This window comes from Megascapheus bottae, chromosome X (assembly GCF_031878675.1).
Source record: "Megascapheus bottae isolate mThoBot1 chromosome X, mThoBot2.hap1, whole genome shotgun sequence".
Lineage (NCBI taxonomy): Eukaryota > Metazoa > Chordata > Mammalia > Rodentia > Geomyidae > Megascapheus > Megascapheus bottae.
The window spans coordinates 74,286,911-74,312,200 of NC_143547.1; the positions used below are offsets into that span (position 1 = coordinate 74,286,911).

The following is a 25,290-nucleotide window of genomic DNA, read 5'->3' on the forward strand; positions in this document are numbered from 1 at the left end:
TTCTCCTTGGCTGTAGGGTTTCTTTGCAGAGGTTGAGAATGGCAAGCTACAAGTGTTCAGACATAAAGACAGAGGACGGGGTTTCTCCCCAAACTACCTCCACTTCGAACTCTTCCCATTCTCCAGCTACACACAGTGCAGTCAGACTTGGGGAGAGAGCAAGAGCTTCGTTTCACTTCCGCCTGGCTCGAGAAGCCCAAGTTTCTGACTAGGTCGGAATGGAAATAATCACCATCAATATACACCCAGATGCTTTCTCACACACACCCAGAAGCGCGCGCATCCCCCCGGCCATGGGGCGCACGTGAGCCCACAACCCCGCGCACCCAGCCCTGCCTCCTGCCACAGCATCCTCAGCTGCAGCCGCGGAAAGCAGCCTCCTCCTTCTCCTCCCCCTACCACCGCCAAGGCAGCGGCTTGTGATCTCCTATCCCCTCATCCTCCTTCCTCCCACAGTTCCTGTTCCTCCTCCCACCCACAGCTCCTCCTGCCTAGCGGCGGAAAGTCTAAATCCTTGACCGCAGCTCCCCTTCTCCACGATCACGTACAAGCTGAACCAGGTCTGTGCTGGGGGCGCTTTGTTGCGGGTTGCAGGAGTGGCGGCGGCTGGGAGAGCAGCTGGGAGGGGCACGTGGTGGATGAGGTGGGGGAGGGGGCGAGGATTGGTGGGGGTGCAATGTTCAGCCATGCTCTGTGCATAGTGGGGAGCGATGGGGTAGAAAGGAGCTTGTTCCTTTACCAGTTCTCTCTTGCTTTGTCGCATGATAGCCTTGAAGCTAACCTCACTTCCAGACTCCTGCCCATCCCTTTGCACCCCCACTTTCCACATTCACTTCCTGATCTGAGCTTTCTCTTGTTCTGGTATCTCAGGGATGGCGGCTGGAGGGATGCATAGAATGGATCCAGCATGGAACATGGGGGCATGGGGCTGCTTTGTTACATACAACAAAACCCAATTCTCACTAGGGTCTAGTGGCAGGCTGGGCTGCTGTCTGCTGGGGAAGTGGGGTGTGGGCCTGGCAAACTATGGGAGTAACAGAATATGAGGGAGCACTGCCTGTGCGTGACTGGACATACAGGAATGCCATGCTGGGCTATGTGCCGGGGAGATGGTGCAGATTGTACGTACGGGACCAAGTAAGTGTGAATTAAAGTGGAGAGAGAGAGAGAGAGAGAGAGAGAGAGAGAGAGAGAGAGAGAGAGAGAGAGAGAGAGAGAGAGAGAGAGAGAGAGAGAGAGAGAGAGAGAGAGAGAGAGAGAGAAATGTGTGAGTGCTCGCGCGTGCGCGTCCGTGCTGCACCAGGAGGCAGGACTACCCTTGGGATTACGCATCCTTGGGTCTCATCCCAAGCCAAACGAGACTGCAGCAACACGCACGCGGATCAGGTCCAACCTGTTTTACCCACATTGAAAAGATAATGATGGTTTCAAAGTACTGGGAATCCGTCGCGCCTCCCTCCTCCCAGCCCCCCTTGCCACCTCTGGGGCGGCTGCTTAGTACTTTATGCAATTAGAATTTCCAACTAGATTGACCAAGGTCTGCTAGACATCTTAATTTTCCCCCAAATACTCTCAACTTTTGTTTTTAGCAGGTTTTCTTTTCTCAACCAATGAGAAACCCAAGTTTCGCGAGTGATCCCTGCAGTGCCTCCCCAACCCTGCCGTAATTACTGATCCTTGTGTTTTCCTTACTGCAGTGAACTTCGAGATGTACTAGGATGTAGCTGAAGGTTTATAGAGAAAGGACCAAACTATGCACCAGAATGTTATTCCTGAACATACTTTAAACAGGTTTTGGGGATTGCAATGTTCTATTTTTGTTCTTCTTGAATCATAAAGTATGAAGTATTACCGTTCTTTTGTTTTTGATCAAAGCAAGAAGGCAAACAAATAAAAATGAAGAATGTATACTGCTAGACCTTTTCTTTGACATTTTTATTTGTGGTTTTAATAAAACATTGCTTTCCAAGGTTCAAAAACATACAGTTAAGAATGGGTATCAGTCAAACAAGCAGCATTTATTACACACCTGCTATGTGTCAGTGGTAATGTTTGGTATTGGAAAGATAGAAATGAATAAAACATCACATCTCAGCTCTCAGGGAGTGCAGTCTGCTTGGCAAGCTAGAGCATGTAAACAGACAATTAGAGAATGACAGGGATGGGCTGGGTACTGTGGGAGCATTGAGGAAGGACGCCTTACAGGAGTGGGGGTTATGATCAAGGCAGGCTTCATACGAAAGGTGACATTTGAATTGAGTATTGAAGAACTAATTCACCAGGTGGCTAAGTGGAGAATGGCATACTTAGCTGAAGGAGCAGCCCTATGAAGGCAGAGAGGTTAAACTTAAGTAAATCTGCAGAGAGTCTGCAAGTACTACTGTCAATTTCTCAGCAAATCCTGAACAAGTTTCTGAAGAGTAGGATGATGGTTAATGGTGAGTCCAAAAGGAGCCAGTATTACACATTGATAAAGACCAGAATGCCTATCCATCTTAAGAAATGTCTGGCTCATTCATTATTATTAGTGTTTTTTGCTTTAAGCAAATCGGACATATGTCAATGTAGATTTGCAATGCAAATGAACTTAATGGACTGTAAGAACATTGCAGACTTTGTAGCTTTCCAAAGGATTCATGATTTTGCAGTTTTAAATAACAATGACTCTTTGGCCTTTCTAGTGAATATATTTTAACAAAAAAAATCCATTCCTACTGAATTCTGTACAAATATAATGAATAAAGAAAAGTATATCTGCATTGCATTTACTTTATATGAAACAAGTGACCAATTTTATGCAGGTATTGTCTTCATTCATGAGGCAGATGTGTAATAAATACCAAGATAAAATATGAAAATGAGAGTAGTCAGTACCAAATCCTCTGATTTCAATCTTTTGTTGTTTGAATGCTATATAAAATACAAAGGAAGCTGGACAGGATTTTCTGACTTGCACATTTCAGGTACTTTTACTAAATTCATAGTAATTAACAATAGTACAAGATAACTACACTGTCCATGAGTTTCAAAATGGCTATACAATGGCTTTTCTAATATGCAAGGCAATTGAGGAGGAGCTGGGGCATTTTTAGAGTCTGTTTGGTGGTTTTGGTGCTGATTGCACTGGTTGGCAATTGAGCCAACGAGTTGGATGGATTGAGTCTAGAGATTGATATCTATTCAGAGTTCTTGGTGGCACAAAATTGTGCTGGTTAGGAGTGTGGGATCTGAGAACATGGATACTATTTCTATCTTCCCCTTCCTTAAGTGAAGAGCAAAAATACCTCAATGTTCTTTTTGAAAGAATGTCTGTGTAAATGGGTGGTCTTCAATTGACTTTCTTCTTAGTCTGCCCAATGTCCTGCTGTAGAAGTCATGGTGATTTAAATCCCTTTGTTTTCATTAGTTCTATTCACTGCTTGACCATTCAAGAAGGTATTAAGCAATATTTCTAAGTAACAAAAACCTCAGCCCCCATGCATTGGGCTAGAATTGAACTGATTTGTCTTGATTTTTCTATTGGATTAATATGCAGATTTATCTGATAGCTAGACCTTTATTTCTATATGAGTTCCACCAGAAGACCAAATCTTTGTAGTTCTCACACATATGCACAGGACTTGGGGAGGGGAACATGGGGAAGGAGAGACAAAAGAGAATATGAATGTGTGTTTGGAGGATAGAGTACATAGTATCTCTCAGATATTTGTTCATAAAACCAGATATGCCCACAAGTATTTGGGTAGGACTTGGGGTTAAGAAACATACTCTTTGGACATTGTTGGGAAAGAACGTTCTCTACCAAGTTCAGAAAGCGTCAGCATCTTGCTAGGTAAATTTGGAGAGAAGATAAACTTGGCTGTCTGGCTTTACCTCTCTCAGCTTTTTTTTAGTCCTTCATCTGTAACATAAGGCTGCTAATAATCATCACTCTTACTGAAGGTGATGGTGTGATGACAACTAAGATAATATCTCTGTAATATTTTGAGCTCCTTAGAAGAAAGGAACTGTATAAACTTCAAGTTATTATGAAAGGGAAATGAAGAATGAAGGCAATTATGCTGATAATCCAGGGCCTGATCCTGGTTTTTCTGCTGAATATTCGGCATACTGCCTCAGTCCTTAGTCTGCTTGATTGCAAAGACTTGTCCTCATTCAACTCCAGGTGACTCAGTTCCCGGGGTTTATTTCTTTTTAGATCCTGAAAATTCTACTGTGGCCTTTAATTTCCTGATCCAGATCATGACTACAGATTTCAGAAAAAGCCCATCCATCTAAACATCCTCTGCTGACCAGAGAACCCTGATTCTTGGAGGTAGGAATTAAGTTTAGTTGTTTTTATTCTTCACACTATCTTTCAGAGTCAATTCTAAGGATTATTGTGGGAGGAAGCTCACTCCTGTAGACCTCATTTCCATGGACTCCAATGCCCATTCTGGCCTGGAGTCACTTTGTAGAAGAGGCTTCTTGAATGCCTGTTTATTTCGGGGGCTTACTTTATCAAGGCTGAAGCCATCCTTTGGGAAACAAAATGTCAGTGGAAATGGCATTCATGTGACTACTAGATCTTCCCTTGCTCTCCCTACTCCTGTAAATTCCCTTAACTTCTCTTTTTGCCAGTCCTGGGGCTTGAACTCAGGTCCTGAGCACTGTCCTTGGACCGTTTCTGACCTTTTCTATGTATGTGGTACCAAGGAATCAAACCTGGGTCTTCATGCATTCTAGGCAAACACTCTTACCACTAGGCCAAACTCCCAGCCCTTAACTTCATTTCTTTACAATCTACCTTGAATCAATGGCTAGCAATGATTGAAAACTGGGTTTCAGAATGAGCCTTATATGGAGGCTCTGGAGTTAACTGGTTTTCAAATATTCTAAGTAACAATCAGCCATTCTCCAAATGAAAACAGCAACCTGAAATTGCAATGGAAGGCATTTCTGCACAAGACAGATCTGCGTGACACTGGTAAGTGAGAATGAAATCACCCCATCTTCTAGAGAACTTAGTGGAGATGTCAACTCAGGAGGGAGGATTCGCAGAAGAGAAATTCAAGACCTGCTTTTGAGTAGTTCAGAGGAGTAGGGCTTAGTTTGTGGCCATATCCAAGTATGACCTGGGTCAGCTGTCATGTGGCGGCTCTAGCAAAGGGACAGATTGCCAGTGGAGCGCAAGAAGGCGATGCTTTTCTCTATCCCTCTCCATTCCTCTTGAGTGTATGGTTTTCTGACACACCAAACTGAGTAGCCAGTTAGACTGTGTGTGTGTGCTGTCCTAGATTTTCAGTGGATGATTCACTTATCCCAGTCTCTCTTCTTTGATGATTATCAACCTTATTTTTGAACAAGAAACCCCTTCAAAGTCTAATAAAGCTATTGAACTCCCCAGCGAAAATGCCACAATTTTTTTTTAACTTGTACAAGTTATTTGGGGGTAACCTAGTCCCAGAGCACCATATTGCTCACTGTTGGTGCAGTGTAGGAACACTTGTAGATTTTTCCATAAATACAAAAAAATTCCTGTAGGTGCAATTGTTAGCTATAACTTGGAGAAAATTAGAAATGTTGGGATGAGCTCTGTGCCTAATATACTGAGGGAGCAGGAGTTAGTATAAATTTTCACAGAATGAATGAAATTAAATACTGAACTTGAACTCAGAACAGAAAAATGAATTTTAAGATAACTATGTCTAACCTTATCAAAGAGAGTGAGGATTCAGAGCCAACTCAGGCAGGAAACTCCTTCTCCACTAAAAAGCTGGAAGTGGAGCAATGGTTGAAATGCTAAAGTAGTAGCCTTTATGAAAAAGCTAAAAGAGAGTGCACAGGCCCTGAGCTCAATCCTCAGGGCTAGTGCAAAGAGAGAGGGCAGGAGGGGGTAGGGATGGGGCAAAATAGGAAGAATGGAAATATGAGATGATGGTGTCCTATTATGCCATATTTGAATGAAAAGAAAGCTTATAAATATATAACTTTTGTACTTCTCAATAATGGTTCTGACCCAAATCTAATCTCTAAATAATACAAGGCCATGGATTTGGTATGACATCATAAAAACAAATAAATAAAAAAGAAGTTGACATAGCTTCTGTACAAGATGTCCTTTGGAAAGGACATCCTTAGAGACTGGGAAGAAGGATTGGGTATTGAGGAATAGAACAGGATGGTTCACTTATTGTGTGAAGAAAGCTATTTCACTATCCAAAGAACATGTGCTCATAGAAAATGAAGTCGAATATTCTTGACTTTTCCAGCATTGATCCTCATCCATGTTCACATTTTGTGCATGTTTTCATGAATATTCATATGTGTATTCATGGGCACAAATAATTAAGGATGCCATCATGTCCCACATACTGTTCTACAACATGTTTCTAACTAAAATGTGTGGAGGATTTTTTTCCTAAAAATATACATCTAGCTATCTCATTCTTTTTAAGAGCTACATGGTTGTCTATGTTCAGACTTTACTGAAGTTGTATATTGCATTGAATTTTTATATTATTAAAGGTTAATTCCTTCTCAGTATACTATTTGATGTGTTTTTGTTTCATGAAAGTATTCACAAAACAACCTTTTGCCATTCCAAAAAGTTTGGTTTATACATCTCTGATTTTAAAACAGCCTGTAAAATTAGACTCCAAGAAGGCCATTGAAGCCTATATTTTGATCAACAATGGCTATTTTCCACTTCTTTCCTTGTTATATTCAGATATTAGTGACTTTTTTATGATGCTGGAGTTTCAATTCAGGGTCCCATACTTTGGCTCACCTTGCTGGCTTAGATGGCATTCTACTACTTAAGTCATGCCTCCAGCCTAGCTTTTGCTGGCTAGGGTTTGAACTACAATCCTTCAAGTCTCAGCCTCCTACATAGCTAAAGATACAGGAAGGAATCACCAGAAGTCAGCTTATTGACCTTTTTAAAATGGTAATGTGAAGCCTGAAACATATTTCTATTCTCTTTCTACTTGGTACTAGTGAGGGTAAATACTTTTTCGTCTGTTTATTGGCCATCTGAGTTTCTTCTGTGTTGATGTTTCACTTTTTTGGCCTATATTTTCTATTGTTTTTCTATCACATCTTTCTCCATTTGATAACTGGAATCTCTTTATGTATTTTGGATAAAAACTACTGTTCTTTGTGCTGCAGATACATTCAATGGTTTTTTTTGTCTTTTAGCTTTGATTTGGGTGACTTTTGCTATCCAGAAATATCATGGTTTTAAACAATAGGAAGTCTGTTCCTTTATGATTACCTAAATGATGCCAAAATTGAGCATCCCTCTAACTATATTACATAGATCGGACTCATTTCTTTTTCCTTTTTAAGTATATATTAATTGTTCAGTCTGGTTTCATTGTGCTGTTTCCATACATGTATAGTATGTTTTGATCATATTTATCCCATCTAGTACTCTCTCTTAAGATACATTTCTGAATTACATTTGTTGAGTTAATAGCTTTCATATTGCTTTTTAAAATGTTTCTACCAATTCTTTCCCTGGTCAAAGTAAATGAAAGCTCATTTTCCATTCTTGAATCAAATGCTAGGCTGAAATTCCTATTAGACCCCATGAAGGGCTGGAAGCAGAAATCCCTAACTGCACCTGGAACATATTTAATATACGTTTCACCTTCAATTACTTAAGCAAACATGCTTTTAAATTCATTTCCAACTCAAACTGTGTCGAAAGCATTTTTTACAACATCAAATCCCTGTAAATTCACTGTGAAATGAATGGCCATGTCGGGTCATCTCTGCTGGCAGCAGCTGAAACCGCAGGCAATGACAGACTAACTCTAGATTTCCACCTTGACTGAAGAAACTTGTAGAAAAAAAAAAAAAACAAAAGCAAAAACAAAAACAACCACAGCTCCATCTTCACTGACCTCTGAGGTTAGCAAGATTGGTTTCTGAACGTTCTGGAAGATGTGTGGAATAGAAACCAACTTCTATTCAGATTGACTTTCTGCAAGGAAGACAAGTTTGAGGCCCTCCCAGGAGAAGTTCTTCTAAGAGAAATAAACAGTGATGTCACTGTCTGCAAAGGGAATAGAGGCAAACAGGTACAGGTGTGGCTTTCCTTTCCCTGGCCTGATCTTGCTTCATCTTCCTGGCTCTTCTGCAACCATTCAGATAGGGCTAAAGGAATTCTGCTGTTTGCTTTAGGCTAAGACTAAGGTCTTTGGATTAGGAGAAGGAGAATACACAAAAAAAGGAAGAAAGCACTGAGTTCGGAATGGCTGAAAAAGATTCCTGAAATACCACTAACATTTGCTAGCTAACAATTAGGCAACTTTTCTCTTCCAGGGATGGAGATGATGCCTTCAACATGAAGCTTTGTAATTTGAAGGTTTAAGAACGTCCTTTATAGTTCTTCCTCAGTCTCTTCACCTAGTGCATCATTAGTATAGCTGACCCTCCAAGATACTTCGGACTTATTCAAATGGGCAGGTTATTCTCCCCTTAGGAAAGATTTGAGTACTTGAACTATTGACAGTAGTGTTCTGTGGTTTCCCACTTAATTCAAAATTTTGGCAAATGGCTTATTTCATATCCAACTTGTTTAAGAATTTGGACTAGACTCAGGATAGTTCACAGAGGGATGGAGGGCCAGATAATGCAATTACTCAGAATTGCTCAGTTGTTAAGCTTAATTAATGTCTGTTTTAAAGCTAGATTGTCTTTTCTTTGATAGTAAATGATTTAAAGCCATTACAGGGACAAATACAGTTTCAGCATATGAATCATGTGATATATGTGTTGTTTCTGACAGATATAAGAGGAAAGTTCTTCTCTTATTTTTATCTACTGTGTTTAATTTGCAAAGAGGATTTTCTCCTTTAAAAACAATGAGACAGAATCTTGTTTCATAGCCCCGGCTGGTTTCAGGCTCACTGCATTCCTCCTGTCTCAGTCTCCTGAGTGCCAGAATTGTAGGCATATTCTTCATTTTTCTTTTATTTTAAAACTGCACTCGATGCTTTCAATAGACCCAAAGATTGTCCTATTTAATTTTTTTTTGCCAGTCTTAGAGTTTGAGTTCAGGGCCTGAGCGCTGTCTTCGGGGCTTTCTTAAGGCTAGAGCTCTACCACTTGAGCCACAACCCCACTTTTGGCTTTTTTTTATGTATGTGGTACCAAGGAATTGAACCTGGGTCTTCATGCATGCTAGGCAAGCACTCTAACACTAGGCCAAACTCCCAGCCCTGTCCTGTTTCATCTTTAATGACATTCTGTGAAGGTAGCTTTGTTTTCTAACTCTGACTAGAACCTAGAAGGGACCTTTGTCTCCATACTTTATCCTAACATATAAATCTCATTAACAAGATAAATTTGCTAAATAATGCTTACAGTAAACGATGGAGCAGAAGTCTTGGGTTCCGGCTTTGCTTCATAATTAATTACCTTTATAACTCTTAACAAGTGCTTAAAAGACTCTGGGTCTCAGATTCTTTAGATAAAATGAAGGCAATGATTAGAAATAGATGAACCTCTATTGTAGAATAATCTTATTTCAAAACGCAAAGCTTACTTTGTGGCAGAATCACTTGGGGATACATTTTTAAAAATGCATAGGAGGTGTTCAACAAGAATTGTGGTCATTTCTTTGCTATGTGACTGTAACCCTTATGTATATTACCCTTACAATAAAAATAAATATAAATAAATGCATAGGAAGTTCAACTGCAAGCTACTGAATCTGAACTTCCAAGTGTGAGCCAAGAAATCTACTTATTAGCTAGCTTCTGAGGTGATTCTAGGGACACTACAATTCCTTTAGGAGGGAACTTTCTGGAGACTAGCTCTCTAAGGCTTTCTGGCCAGAGGGAATGAAACTATTTTGCAAAGATTGAAGAGCTTGGCTTCTTATCTAGTTCCCCGGGGCTGGGTTGTGCTGAGGTGTGAGCCAAGCAGTGTGTTCTTTCCAATAAAACAAATTTGGAGGAACACACTGACCAGTTATCCAGTAATGAGCATATTTTACATTTTTTGGCTTAAATCCCTCAGTAGAAGCATTACTGAGAAAGGATAAAGTGCTATCCAGAGAACTTAGACCTCTTCAGCTTAAATGCTCCTTTTGATTTCCATTTCAAGTTTCCATTTCCTTTGACTTTCTCAACTTTGCTTTCCCTTCCCTTCAGGATATTCACATTGAAGTGGGTTTCTCCTGCTTTGCATGATTGCAGCATACTTGCTTTTTGTGCCCTGACCTCCCCTCCCTCAGCCTCCAGGATACTTTAAATATCTTCTCTCCACCCAACACCCCTACCAGATCACAATGCTGGATATGTTTCCTTTAGCTGTAGAGACTCTCAATTTCACTTTCCCCTCTGAAAGGCATCAGCCAAGTGCTCAGTGCATATCCATTGGCCCTACCTGCAGCCTTTCTCTTCAATTCAGGGAAAGTTAGAGCTAGAACAGGCCTGAGAATATCTGGCCCACAAATTCATTTGGGATATGACTGATAGAACAGACACACTTTTCCAGATGGTACTCATGGGATGCCGTTAGCAGTCTTCCTACATTGATAATCTTATATGGTCTATATTATGTTGTAAATATTAAATAACTCTTGAAAGAAAAGGAGGATCCACATCCTTGAGCTAGGGGAGTACTTCTCACAGGTAACTTTCACAGATTAGTCTGTCTTTTTTCCATATAAGTATTATGTATTGAGCACTCACCTGTGCCAGGTACTGTGTTACTCTACATAATTATATTTAATTACCTCTACTGTTTTACTAGGTGAATATTACTAGCATTTTCACTTTACAGGTTCTCCCAGACAGGGAGTAACAAACTGAGTCTGGCTGATCCTGAGGCCAGACTGCTAAGATTATTCTATTAAAAACTCTCCATGTCCACAAAGGTGTCTTATAACAAAAGGGACGATATGAAACAACAGATTTTCCAGGATGTGATGAGTGTAGGCCCAAAGTAATTTTAAACACCAGGAAAGAAAGTAAAGGTTAACTTTAATGGCAGCATAACATTGCCAGAGTTATTATACATTATTCTAAAGGTGAGGTTAAGAAACTGGATTTTGTTTTTGGTGGCATTGGGATTTGAATTCAGGATGTTTCACTTTCCAATCAGATGCTCTAGCATTTCTACTACATTCTCAGATATTTTCAATTCCATTATTCTCCAAATAAGTGATCTTGTTTATGTCTGCCTGGACCGGTCTGGACTGTGATCTAATCTACGCTTCCTAAGAGCTTCCCTGACAGGTGTAAGCCACCATACCAAGTGATTTACTGTTTGAGATGGGATAACTTTTTGCCTGGACTGGCCTTAAAGCAAACTTGTGATTTTCTTCCAATTTCCACCTCTCAAACAACTAGGATTGCAGGCATAGCCACTGCACCTGACCTAGAAGACTATCTTTGAGCCTGAGAACTGATAGATTATAGTAAAGTTGTAAATAACTGGTATTGGCATTGAGAGACAAATATCTGAAACTTCTCTGACTACTGTTTGTTTCATAAACCATGAAAATAGGAAACATGCTTTCTGTTTTTCTCCTATTCTCTTCAGGAGGCTGATGTCAGGGCTATGGAAGAACACTGAGCAGTAGAGAGTAACTCCCTAGGTGTTCTCCATTAATTAAGGGCTGGGTAAAGGTGGGATAGCCAATTTTGAGGAGGACTTGAAATAGGGTCCTTGTGTTTCCAATCCACTGGAAGCCTTCCTGTATGATGCTCATCACCAAACGTGGATGATGCAACAAGAGGAGTTTGCCATCCACCAATATCAACTCATTGAACTGGGACATATAGGCTTTATAGGACTCAGCTTCATGAGCATATTAAAACTACACCTTTCAATTTCTGACTATACCTTTAAAGCTAAGTCCATACTTGCACGCTAACCTAATATCCCACCAGAAGAAACCTAGCTTTTCATTTTGACTGTCATGAAGGAACATGGAGCCATTGAACTTTGCTGCACAAAACCAGACTACTTGGATTTTGGGTTCTCTTGGGGAAAGAGCTTATATTGGCTGTAATTTTTATAAAACTCCCCTTCAAGTGCAAGGCCTCAGGAGAGCACTTGTGCCCATTTCCTGCAGTATCTGTCATCTTTATTGCCATTTCCAATCATGACATTCAATAGGCAATACAAAACTAAGGTTTTTATAAGACTTCAGTAGTCTGCTTCAAGCATCATGCTGACAAATCACTGTACTTCTCTAGGCTACTTCTTCCCTGTGTAATAATCCTTATTCTCCCTTCCTCTTAGAAATATTGGAGCAATGAAACATTGAAAACTTTAGACTACTTTGAAAGGAAAATGGTCTAAGATATTGGTACTTCTTGACTTACAATGGCATCACCGCTTGATATTTCCATAAAAATGGAAGACATCATAAGTCAGAAACACATTTAATATAGCTAACCTATCATGTATTATAGCTTCACCCATCCTAGCTTATATGTGCTACGAATATTTATATTAGCATGTAGTTGGGCAAAATCATCTCACAAGAAGTCGATCATAGGAGATGCTGAATATCTCATGATATTTCTTGAATACATGCATCTGAAAATGTTGGCAATGCAGTACATCATAGAAACCCTGTAGTTTCTCTTTGTGGTCAGTCACATAGCTGCCTGAGAACTGGAGCTCATTGCCACTTTCCAGCATCTTGAGTGTTGGACCACCTATGGCTAGTTCAGAAAAAGATCTAAACTCAAAATGCAAAGTATTGGTTTCTAGTTAATGCCTCTCATTTTTGCACAATAGTAAAGTGGAAAAATCATAAGTAAACCACTTATATATGAATGTAGATATCTTCAGGGGGCTCTTGGCAGAAAAGAACTCTTTTTGGAGAAAAAAAAAGATGTTAAAGATGAAAGAGGCATTTGCTTAAGTGTAAATCCCTGCTTATCTCCAACTAGCTCTGTAATCTTAGACATTTTATTAATCACCCAACAGCTTTAGATCTTAACAATGGGCAGAGTAATACCACTACTTATCTCAAATAGATGGACAAAAGAATGAAGTATGTGTGTGTACACACACACACACACACACACACACACACATATATATATATGTTTATACATACACATATATTATATGTGTGTCCCATAGATAGTGCTCATCTATGACTGCCATTTAAACAACTGCTATTTATTAATATTATTATTTTTATTTATATTATACATGCATAAAGTTCCATAGGACATTTGACTCCTGGTTCTGGCCCTGTGATAGACACTTTAGTTGCTCTACACCTCAGTTTCTTCACCAGTTCAATAGGGACAATAATAGGATTTGGCTCTGGAAATTTTGTTTTGTGCTATTGGGGTTTGAACTCAGGGTCCTGAGTTAGATAGTAGGCTACTACCACTTGAGCCAGGCCTCCAACTCTTTTTTTGCTTTAGCTATTTTTCAGGTAGATTCATGTGCTAACTATGTCTGGGTCATCCTCAAACAGCAATCCTACTTCTGCTTCCTAAGTAGCATGGATTACTTGTTTGTCATCAGGTCCAGCCTCTGGGATTTTGAGAAATAAGTTAGGCGATTCATGCAAAGTTCTTGGGACACTTATTAGACCAAGGAAGTGCTTAGTGAGGCATTCTTATTATTATGCATTTACTAGTCTTAATGACACCACAGGTCCTTTGGCCATTGACTCTCTGTGTCTGGGCCACCATTGGGTCAATTCTCACCCTATTTGCATTATCTGATGCCTTCAAGGTATACATGGTTTGAGACAAACAGAGGAAATGGCCTTTTTGTGTGGGGAGTCCCCAAGAGTGACAGGATATCCCACAAAAACAATGTATCATGCCAGATGGGCTGCTTTAGAATAGCTGGCTCTCTAGGACCCCAAATAGTTTGCACAGTGACAAAAATGGTGACAAAGCAGACTTTGCTTCGCAATTCTCACAGGAGCCTGGCCCCACACAGCTTGAAGTTCTGTTTCTCTGTTCCCCCTAAACCACGCCTTCGCTATCCACCCAGCCTGCCTTGTATTCCCTTCTGGCATTCCTCCAAGACAACCGGCTGGAGAGTTCTTTGTCTCCTCCCCAAGTAATGCAACAAATATGGCAACTACATGCTGCCATAGTGACAATTCCTACCTGATCAATAGAGCTGGGAATTGAGCTTTGGTGACAGGGCTTGCCCAAGGGGAGGCACTTCCCGTGGCATCACCTGCCTCAGCTTGGTGGCCAAAGAACCTGCACAGCCCACTGCTGACTGTGTATGGCTCAGGGCCTTTCTGTATAAATCAATTTCTATATCAGAGATTACTATTTTAGACATATTCTAAGTGTCTGTATCTTACTCCAGGGCTTTATGATTCTTGCTGGCATTAGTTAACATTATTGCTTTTAATAGTACAAGTAGCTAATAATAGTGAACATTTATTGTGTGCTTATTATTTTCTAGGCATTATGCTAAGTATATGTACATTAGCTCAGTTAATTATCACAAAAATCTCATGAGGTAGGCACTACTCATGAGGTAGGTAGCACTAAGATTCCTATTCTACAGAGGATGCTCATGCAGTTAGCTTATATTGAGTGCTTAGTGTATGCTAGGCCTAATTCTGACTGCCTTGTACATCTTCTTTCTAACTTAATCTTTATAATAGCCTTAGGAAGAAGGCAGTATTATTACTAGTGGAAATATTAGCAAGCATTGAGTGGTTCAGGCCCAAATAGGAACCTGAACATCAATCAAATAAGCAGAAGGGCCTGGATGATCCCATGGGATTTTGATAGCAACTCCTTTTCAGTTTCCCTAATTGCTTGTAGCATGAGGAAGCTGCAAGCAAAAGGTGAATGTTTTCCACCTTGGATTATTTAGGGAATACAGGTCTATAATCTGAACATTTGAAATCTAAAATGCTCCAAATTTCATCTTATTTGGGATTTGGATGCGATGATAATATGGTAATCAAAAAAGTTTCTGATTTTGGAGCATTTGGAATTCTGGGTCCTCATGTCCTGTAGGTACACTTTAGTGATGGGGTACAATCTATGATCCTTTCTGTCTTAAACCAAGGCCAAAATTAAAAAGTAGCATTGTCTTCCGTACCTAAGCACTTAGGTACACTGGCCTCCACTCCCAGTATTCTGGCCAACCACAGAGACCATCTCGGGCATGCCATCATGTTAATGCTAATCAGCTCCATCACTGTGACTGACTTAGTTATCAATAGCAGAGCACTCAGCCTGCAGCAATGTATATGAAGGGGTCCACTTCACCTCATATTTACCATGGCAACCATGAGGAATCTTCAGACAATAATCATTTCCAACCCTGCTCTCCTTGGTCTTGGCTGTACCTTCTTTCATTTTGCCAACTAGAAATCAGCACCTTCTATATTGTATTTCAGTATGGGACAACTTTACCTCAAATATTTTCTTCCAAAAGATTTTCTCAGAATTTTGAGACCTCTCAAGATCATGGCCATAGACCTGTGTATGTGTGTGTGTGTGTGTGTGTGTGTGTGTGTGTGTGTGTGTGTGTGTGTGTGTGTGTGCTCTTTCTTCACATATTATCCTCTATGCCCATTTGAGACCTATGCTGAACATCAGCAAACTCCCTTGGCTCTACCACCTCAAAATATGATCTACATAGACCTATTGTAGTAGCACTAGCTACCTGCTACTTTTAAACAAGATCTGTAGCCTGGATTCCCTCTCTAGAGATTCTGATTCAATTGGCTTGAAGGGAAGCCTCGTTTTTTGTATTGTTAAGGAGCTACCAAAGGTGATTCTCATGCAGTCTACTTTTCACACCACTGCTTTCTTTCACAGGCATATCTATTTTCTTAATATATAGGCTGCTTATTCCCCTGGGTCACATATTCCACAGAGTTGAAGGGCCATATCCACATCTCCTAATTCCTTCACACTATTTATGCCCAACCCACCAAATAAAAGGAAACATATATAACAGAATATACATGTAATATGTATAGGTAACAGAATTAAATGCAAATTGGATTTATTGTCTTACAATAGTTTTGAAAACAAAATGAAATAAATGATTGAGTTGCAGGCTATCTGTCAACACTTGTCAACACTTCTCTTTCCCATTCATGCAGTGTTCTTAGACTTTTACTAGCTAGATTATCTGCCCTTTTGAAATTGGGGGCTCTAATAAATCTTTCATACTTAAAGTTGTTTTTATAAGTTATTTTGGTCACGGGGATGCAAAAATGACTACTACAAGACCCAAATGAGTCCATGACGGAAACCTTAAAACTCATTTTTATTCATTCTAATATAATTTCCCCATTAACATCATCTAAGCCTCTTGACTCTGCATTATCTTCCAGGTAGCTTCTCTTCTTGTCTTCTCCCTCCTAAACCCATAGTGCATACATTCTAGAAGTTTTAGCATCAACTTTCTTGCTGAATTATCCTTCTACAAAAGCGATTCAGGACAAACAAAAAGCATAGAACATTTTAGAACATTTTAAACTAGCTGATGAGTAGAATGCCCTAGAACATTGAGAAAAGATATTTCATTTCACTGATCAGGCTTTGGGCTCAGTAAAGGAATTTTTAAAGTTCCCCAAGTGATTTCAATGGGAAAATAGGTGGAAAACATCTGTAATAGGCCAAATCTTTCTTTTCCCTTTCTGTATCTGGACAGCGGAGTAGAAACCGGTATTGCTGTTTCCTGTGAAGAGTTTGGAAATCACACAAAGGGTTCCTAGAAGTGACATTACTCTTGGTGTTAAACCTACCTATGCTACCATCTTCCAGCCTTCAACCTCATTTCTGTCTCTGGATCTCCTTCTCTCATTTCACAGAATATAGAGATTTCTACAGCCTTAACATCATGCCTTGCTTCTTAACATTAGAAGTATCTGTGACTATATTCATTCTGTTCTTTCCTCTGATTCTTCTATGACCCTTTTCTTTTGTGAATCTTCAATGGCTTCCTCATTATTACCTTTAAAATATCCTCAAATCTTTTGTCTGTAAAATCTTCCTCTTAGAGAGAGGAATGGGTTGACAGTGTCCAAAAAAGAAGTATAGTCTTTACTTGACTTATAAGGCATCTATACATCACCTTTATAATAACAGTAGAAACATTTATCAACCCCTCCCCCCCAAAAAAAACCTTCTCTTTGTGCTTGTTGGTGATGGTTTACTCTTGTAATCCTAGTTACTCATGAGGCTGAGATCTGAGGATCATGATTCAAATCCAGCCTGGGCAGGAAAGTCCTGTGAGATTTTTATCTACAATAAATACTCAGAGAAAGCTGGAAGTGGTTCTGTGGCTCAATGGGTAGAAAGCTAGTCTTTTGCAAATGAAACTCGAGGACAGAGTCCAGGCCCAGAGTTCAAGTCCCAGGACACACACACACACACACACACACACACACACACCAATTTCTTTTCAACTTATATACTCCCTATGTCTTTCCCTCAACAACCAAACTTTCTGAAAAAGAAATCCATTAAGCCTATCTCTGTTCTTTCATCCTTTATAAATTCAGCGGAATTTGATTTCTGCTTTCGCCACAAGACACCAGTGATTTTCCAATTGGAAAAATAAAGCTTCTCAGTCTTTTACCTTACTTAGTGTTTCTGAGTCACTGATTTATGCCACCTGCCTTCCTGGAAATTTGTTCTCCCTTGGATTCCAGGACACTTTCTTTCATGATTTACTTATCTTTCTTTGGCTGCTTCTTCAGTTCTTTTTTCCCGGACCCCATATATGAGTATTTCCAGGAATTGTTTTCTTTCTACTTACTGTATATTTTTCACAGCAATTTTATATGTTCCTATAGCATCAACTATAGCCTACTTGTTGATGATTCTATTGTATACCTTTTAGCACAGACCTTTCTCCCGAGCCCTAAATCTTTCTGTCCATGGACTATCAACCTGGAAATGTCACAGGTTCTCCAAAGTCAACATGTCCATAGCTGAACTTGAATTTCTCTTTTTATAACTTATGGGACTTGAACTGATGGCCTGGTTATGGGACTTGAACTGATAGCCTGGATGCTGTCCCTGAGCGTTTTTGTTCTCAAGGATAGTACTCTACCACTTGAACCACAGCGCCATTTCCAGTTTTTCAGTGGGTAACAGATATGAGTCTCACAGGGACTTTTCTGCTGAGGCTGGCTTCACAACATAATCCTTAGATCTTAGCCTCTTGAGTAGCTAGAATTACAGGTGTGATTCATCAGTGCCTGGCTTGAACATGACTTTTTATATACTCTGACTCTACTAAAACAGAAGTTTATATCAGTCAAGATTCCTCTGTCATCTCCCTCATAATCCACAATGACATGTTATCTGATGTCTACTTTTCAAACCCCAGCTTATCTGGGCATTTTTACTTGATGGCTACTTCTCTTGATCTGCACTGTTTTTCACCTGGGTCACTAGTGCATGGCTATTGAACAGCCTGCTTCATTGTTCATTGTGTGAACTATCTTTCTATCATGCATAACTTCATGCTCCCTAGAGATTTATAACAATGGTTTTTAATTTATACTTCATGGATCCTTGCATATCTTGTGGAGCGGGACTAGCTAAGTAGAACATATAGTGAAGCAAAACTCATTTAACCAGGGAGGTGTGTTTTGTGTTTATCACCTTGAGCATCTCTTAGAGTAAAACTGCTACAGCCAGAAGAATTTGAATGACATTGACAATGACCTTCACAACCAACTCTAACAAATTCACTGTTTATCACGAATGGAAGAGGATTTCTTAGGTCAAGAATGTGAGAGGTTCATAGCAATAGAAATTATGTTCCTTCCAGATGTAGTAATTTAGTAGAAGGCCCAGACTGTGTCCCTCACAGCACTGTGAGACTGTTTTGTGTGTCGTTAGGCCTCTCCTCTGTCTGTTAGAATTATTAATGCCTACCACAGGAATAAAATGAAGAACTCCAGTAGGTGAACATCTATGGCCTTGATGCTGACACCATTCCTGATCAGTCCCAGAGACCAAATAGCACACTGTCTTGTCTTATAATGTAACACGTTTGGATTATCATATTGCTAATACCCTCTCTGATGATTAAAGAATCCCTTTAAAAGCTGCAGAAAGTAACACTGATCAAACACTGTTCTGTGTTTGCTTTGTGAAATGAAATTCTCTTCCCTGTATCAGAGCTGAGAGAAGGTCATCCTGTTCCATCCCATGCTGTGGCCTCTATGTGACCTGAGCCCTTCATTCTCAGAACAGCTCAGGAGTTCTTATTTCCTCTTCCCAACTGTGATGGAGCACAGACTTCAGGTTTTAATCTGTGTTCAGCAATGGGAAATGCACGCTCTCACGTCAAGATGTGAAATTATCCTCCTTCATCCGCTTTAGGGAATGTTCCTGGGTGAATCTATTCCATGCCATGCCCTGGCTTGACCTGAGCTTCTAGTACCATCTCTCTTATCAAAATTGCTAATAAGTAAAAACTATGAACTGGGAATCAGGTTTTTCCCCAGGTTCTAATGGAGATTGTTCTGCCAATTTACTGTGTGACCTTGGGGAAGTCATGGAACAAGCTTTGATTGGAGCAAGGAAAGGACAGTGTTGATCAAATGACCTCTCACATCCCTTTCAGCTCTGATACTTTGAATAATTTATGCTGGGACATAATCGGCATGAAAATGTTTTCAAAACTTCAAACTGATATATAAATGTGAGGTTTTGTTATTCATTAAATCTAGTGCTTTGTATTTTCATAGCTGATGTGAATTCGAGGTCTGTCTGGGCTACTCGGAAAGCTATAGGTCAGCTTTGGCTACAGGAAATCCTGTCACTCACTGGCAAACAAACAACAAAAAGAGCAATTTCTTATTGGGACATGGCCATACACCAAGCAATGTGACAGTCCCTTCCATATACATTTTTGTTATTCATCCTGTCATTCATAATTCTTATTTTGTAATTCATTTTGTTATTCATAATTCGATTAATTTTTCCTTTGTACTAATGAAGAAACTTGGTTAACATCTCTAGTAATTAGTGGAGCTAAGATTGGGCCCATGATTTTTTTTGTCATTGAAATGCTCATGTAGTTTCAAGAAAGAGACATGAAGTGCAAGGTCTTTCTTTTTCAGTTCTATACTTTTCAAAATCTACCATCTTTAGAAAGCCCTAGGAGAACTTAATAAATTCAGATCTCTAATTTTATGTTTGGAGCAGGACCTTAGCATCTGTATTTTTAGCGAACTCACAGGTCCTATTGATTTAATGAGTCTATGAATGACACTTTTCAATGGCAGGAATCTATAGGACTATGCTGGCAGAAATTTACTCTTGGAGCAGGCTTACACACTGTACAACTCCAGTATAGTGCTATGCTCTATTTGCATTATAATCTGTTTCTTATGTCTTCTGAAGTCGTGTACTGTGGCACTCCAGCCTTTGAATGAAAATGTGGTGAAGAGTGAATAGATTGTACAGAATCTTTCTCCACTTGGACTATTTTTGAAGGAAGAAAAGTGTTCTTTTCCCATTGATGAAAAATTGATCGGTGCCATTGTAAAAGAAGTGTAAAGCTAACCTGCCCATAATGAGGGTGGCCTATTTGGTGTTGGAGACAAGCTGGGAGGAAGGGGGAGAAGGAAGCTGGCTGGCAGGCTGGTGGGCAGGCTGGCTGGCTGGCTGGCTGGCTGGTATGGCTGGGCCCATTCTTATGCTAACAAAGCCCTGATTCCAGACTGCAGCTGCTGCTTGTATGGGGGCTTGGGCCTTTCATAGAAGCTTGCTTTCTGAGTGCCAGACCCTCAGAACAGGTGCGGCCCCACTTGTTATTTTGTATAGCCTTGACTGTCCAGACAGGGAGCTGATTATCACTGTGAATCAGGGATTACTGCTGATTTACCAGCTTCACCCGAACAAAGGGGCCAGCCTCCAGACAGCTGTCTCTTCTGGCCACAGTAAGGCTGCTTGCCCCCATGGCCACATGGGCCTCAGAGGGAGCTGGGTTTGCATTGGAAATGGCTCAGCGGACAATCAGACCCAGGTAGGCAGATCTTCTGGCCCAGGTTAAAGTATCTGAGAGTCAGAAAGCTTTGACTAAAGCTCCAGTGCTCAGTCAGGAGATCAAAAACTAAGCTCTCCTTTGCTCAGAAGCTGCTTCCTCCAAACTCTGCTATAGTCTCAGGTCTCCTGCAGGGCCAAGAGCAAGGGCACAATAAGGAAGAGGGAATGCCAGCTGGCTGGCATTGTTTCTTTTCTCCTGCCTAGCCTCAGGGCTAAGGTTTGGGAGGAGGATCAGCTTTTAGTCTCATAGAGGCAGGAACCCTTTGCACTGTAGTTTAGAAAACATACTCCAGAATGAGGCATAGTGGATCCATATATTAACCCATCACTTCCTAATATCATGAGCTTAGACCATAATTTTATTGTTTCTCTTCTTTCCCTTAGCACTGAGATTTGAACTCAGGGCCTCGTACTTGCAAGGCATGGTGCTCTGCCACTTGAACCACATCTCTAGATTCTCTCTCATTTGAATTCTTGACGCCTTAGCTTTACACCTCTCCTAGAGCAATAACAGTTACCTCCCTTATGGGGCTGGGAGGAGGACTCATCACAAATGATGACAGCTACTGCTCAGAGAGCAATTGAGGATTGCTTTTTCCCTCCCCTCTCTCGCTTTCTTGCCAGTCCTGGGACGTGAATTCAGGGTCTGCACACTGTCCTTGGACACTTTTTGTTCAAGACTAGTGCTCTGCCACTTGAACCCCAGCAGCACCTCTGGGTTTTTCTGAATATGTGGTACCGAGGAATCGAACCCAGGACTTTGTGCATGCTAGCTGATCACTCTACCACTAGGCTATGCTCCCACCCCCATGACTGCACTCTTTCTGTGCTGTAAATGAACCTATGAGAGATATGGATTAGTATTACCCCTGTTTTAAAGATGTAGAAACTGAAGATCAAATGTCTTATGAAACTTGCACACAGGTAATAAGTGGCAGAGATGGGAATTGAACCCTGCCAATTTGCTCCAGAGACTGCCTTTTACTCACTCTACCTCACTGTACAGAATTAGTGACCATAGTACTTACCCCACACAAGTAAACACTTGCCAAATAGGGGTGGCTGTGGTTCACTAAACTGATTTGGCTTTTGCCTTTCATGGAATAAAGCTTTTAATTTTTATGATGTTCAGTTTATTGGCTTTTCTTTTATGGATCATGTTTTTGATGTGTTTTACCAAGCTCCAGGTCCATTAGATCTCAACTTATTTTTTCTGAAAGTTTATAATCTCATGTATTACATTTAAGTCTATGGTCTATTTTGAGTCCGTTTTGTATAAGGGATGAGGTTTAGATTAGGTGTGATTATTTGGCTTATGAATGTCTAATTGTTCTAGTATCATTTGTTTAAAAAGTGCTTCTTCTACTAAATAGTTTTTGCACCTTTGGCAAAAATGAGTGGGGCATCTCACATTGTATATGTCTATTTGTGAGTTGAGTGTTCTAGTCTATTGATCTGTATGTTTAGCTCTTTGTCAGTGCAGTACTCTTTGGGTTACTGTACTCTTGTAGAAAACCTTAATATTGTATAAAGCAATTACTTTCCTCCATTCCTCGTTTTACAATTGTTTCAGTTATGCGAGTTCCTGTGTCTTTCTAATCATATTGTCAAATATTATTGCATATGCCCACAGGAATCTTAAGATTTTTATAGGAATTGTAATAAGTATGAATGTCAATTTGAGGAAAATTGACATTTTTGCTATTCTGGATTTTATTTGTATCTTTTATTTCTTTTGTCATTGTTTTCTAGTTTTCAGCCCATTAGCAATTCATGGTATTATATTGTATTATTAACTTTAATTTTTATTTATATTTAGTAGTGTATAGACATACATTTGTTTTTATATGATCATTGTGAGCTATAAGCTTGCCAAACTCAATTGTTAGATCAAGGAACATTTTAATAATCCCTTGATATTTTTGTTCTTTCCTTTATTTTGGAAGTACTGGGGTTTGAAGTTAGGGCCTCACACTTACTAGGCAAGTGTTGTACCACTTGATCCACACTCTAATACTTTTTGTCTTTTACTCGAATGGGCTCTTGCATTTGTGGCTAGATTACTGTGTATAGTGGTACTTCTATTTACACTTCTGACATATCTTGGATGACAGGCACTTGCCACGGTGCCCAGATTTTCTTTGAATAAAATGGGGATCTCATGAAATTTTTTGATTACTGAGTTAAACCTCAACTCTGAACTCAGCCAGCTGAGTAGCTCAGATTACTGGTACGAGACATTGCAGCTGACTCTTTCTTTTCTTTCATTTTCTTTCATTTTATTTTCATGGTACAGGGGATCAAATCCAGGACCTTGAGCATGGTAGGCAAGTACTTTATGACTGAGTTAATCTCAGCTTTCCTTGATATTTTCTGTGTAGATCATCATGCTATCTTTAAATCAATATGATTTTATTTTTTATCCTTTTTGATGCATATATCTTTTGCTTTCTTTCTCACTTGTGCCACATAGTACTACACTGAATCACTGTGATGAAAATAGAAATCCTTACCTCATTATCAGTCATAAGGAAAATCATTCAGTCTCACTGTTATGATGTGAGCTGTAGCCTTTTCTATTAGTAATAATCCACATGCCATATAATATACCCATTTGCAGTAGAAAATTAATTGACTTGTAGTATACTCACAGAATTTTTTTGTCTAGAGGCCGGAAGTTTGTCCTAGGGGTAAAGTGCTTGCCTAGCATGCATGAAGACCCGGGTTTGATTCCTTGGCAACACATACATAGAAAAAAAGCTGGAAGTGGTACTTTGGCTCAAGGGTAGAGCCCTAGCCTTGAGAAAAGTCCAAGGACAGTGCTCAGGCCCTGAGTTCAAGCCCCACAACTGGCAAAAAAAAAGAATTTTTTGTCTAACACCACAATCTGTTTCAGACCATATTCATTACTTTCAAAAGAAACAACATACCCATTCCTTAGCTGTCACCACCCAATTTACAACCTTCTCTAGTCCCAGACAATTACTAGGTTCCATTCTGTTTCCATAGAGCTGCCTGTTCTGCACATTTCCTCTAATGTAATCATATAATATATGACTCTTTTGACTTATCATCATAGTCATAAAGTTCTTCATTTATACAGTGGCATGCCTTCTCATTGCCAAATAATATGCCATTGCATATACACACCACATTTTATATATCCACTTATTTAGATTTCTTCCATTTATTGGTCATTATGTTTAGCTTTTTTTTTTTTTTGCTAATTCTGGGGCTTGAACTCAGGGCCTGAGCACTGTCCTTGGGCTTTCTCAAGGCTACCACTTGGGTCATAGCACCACTTCTGGATTTTCTCATGTATGTTGTACAGAGGAATTCAACCCAGGGTTTTTTGCATGCGAGGTGAGCCCTCTACCACTAGGCTACGCTCCTGATCCTATGTTTATCATTTTATAATTAGGCTATAATTAGGCTTTATTACTCTGGATATCATTCCTCATTCAATATATAATTTAGAAATATTATTTCCTATCCCTTGATCATTCTTTTCACTTAAAAAATTTTAATGACATCTAGTTATTTTATCTATTTATTTCTTCTTGTTACTTTTACTTTTAGTATAATTTCTTTTTAAAAAAATTATTGGTGTTATAATGGTAATATACAGAGGGGTTACTGTTTCGTAAGTCAGTACATTTCTTTTTGGACAATGTCACCCCATCCTTCACTGTCTCCCAGTTTTCACTCGTGGCCCCACCCACAAGTTGTACAGTTCATTTTCAACATAATTTCTGCTGAGTATTACTGCTATATTTGTTCACCCCCCCAAACCCCAAATGAATATTTTAGTGTAATTTCTAAGGCACAAGTTCCTAATCCAAGGTCTTTAACATCCATGATTTCCCTTTCTTCTGAGACTTTTATAGTGGTATCTCTTACATCTTCTTACGTTTCTCTTTTATTGTTTCACATACTTTTATTTCAGTTTCATATGTAAATATACAGAATTGCATATAGTAGGTTATCATAGGTAAGACATTATTTCCTGTTGTAATAGAAAAAATGTTGCAAAGATGCTGCAATAGAACAGAAATATCAAATTGGCATCTAAACTAAATGATGAGTACCACCCTACTGAATATTTCATTCAGTAGTTGTCATTTGCTGGTCTTGGGTCTTCAATTCTGGGCCTGGGCTCTGTCCCTATGCTTCTTTTGCTCAAGGCTAGCACTTTATCACTTTAACCGCAGTGCGATTTCCAGCTTTTTCTGAGTAGTTTATTGGAAATAAGAGTCTCACTAATTTTCCTGCTTGGGTTATCTTCAAATTACAATCCTCACAA

At 39.7% G+C, this 25,290-nt stretch overlaps 1 long non-coding RNA gene across 1 annotated transcript in view; it reads left to right on the forward strand.

Moving 5' to 3' along the window:
- Positions 1-476: 476 nt before the first annotated feature.
- The window catches only part of LOC150041347 (uncharacterized), a 43,063-nt gene continuing 18,249 nt past the window's right edge, over positions 477-25,290 (forward strand). The window contains exons 1-2 of the long non-coding RNA XR_016533857.1: positions 477-560; positions 4,199-4,315. This is a non-coding gene — a long non-coding RNA (uncharacterized LOC150041347). The remainder of the gene's footprint in view (positions 561-4,198; positions 4,316-25,290) is intronic.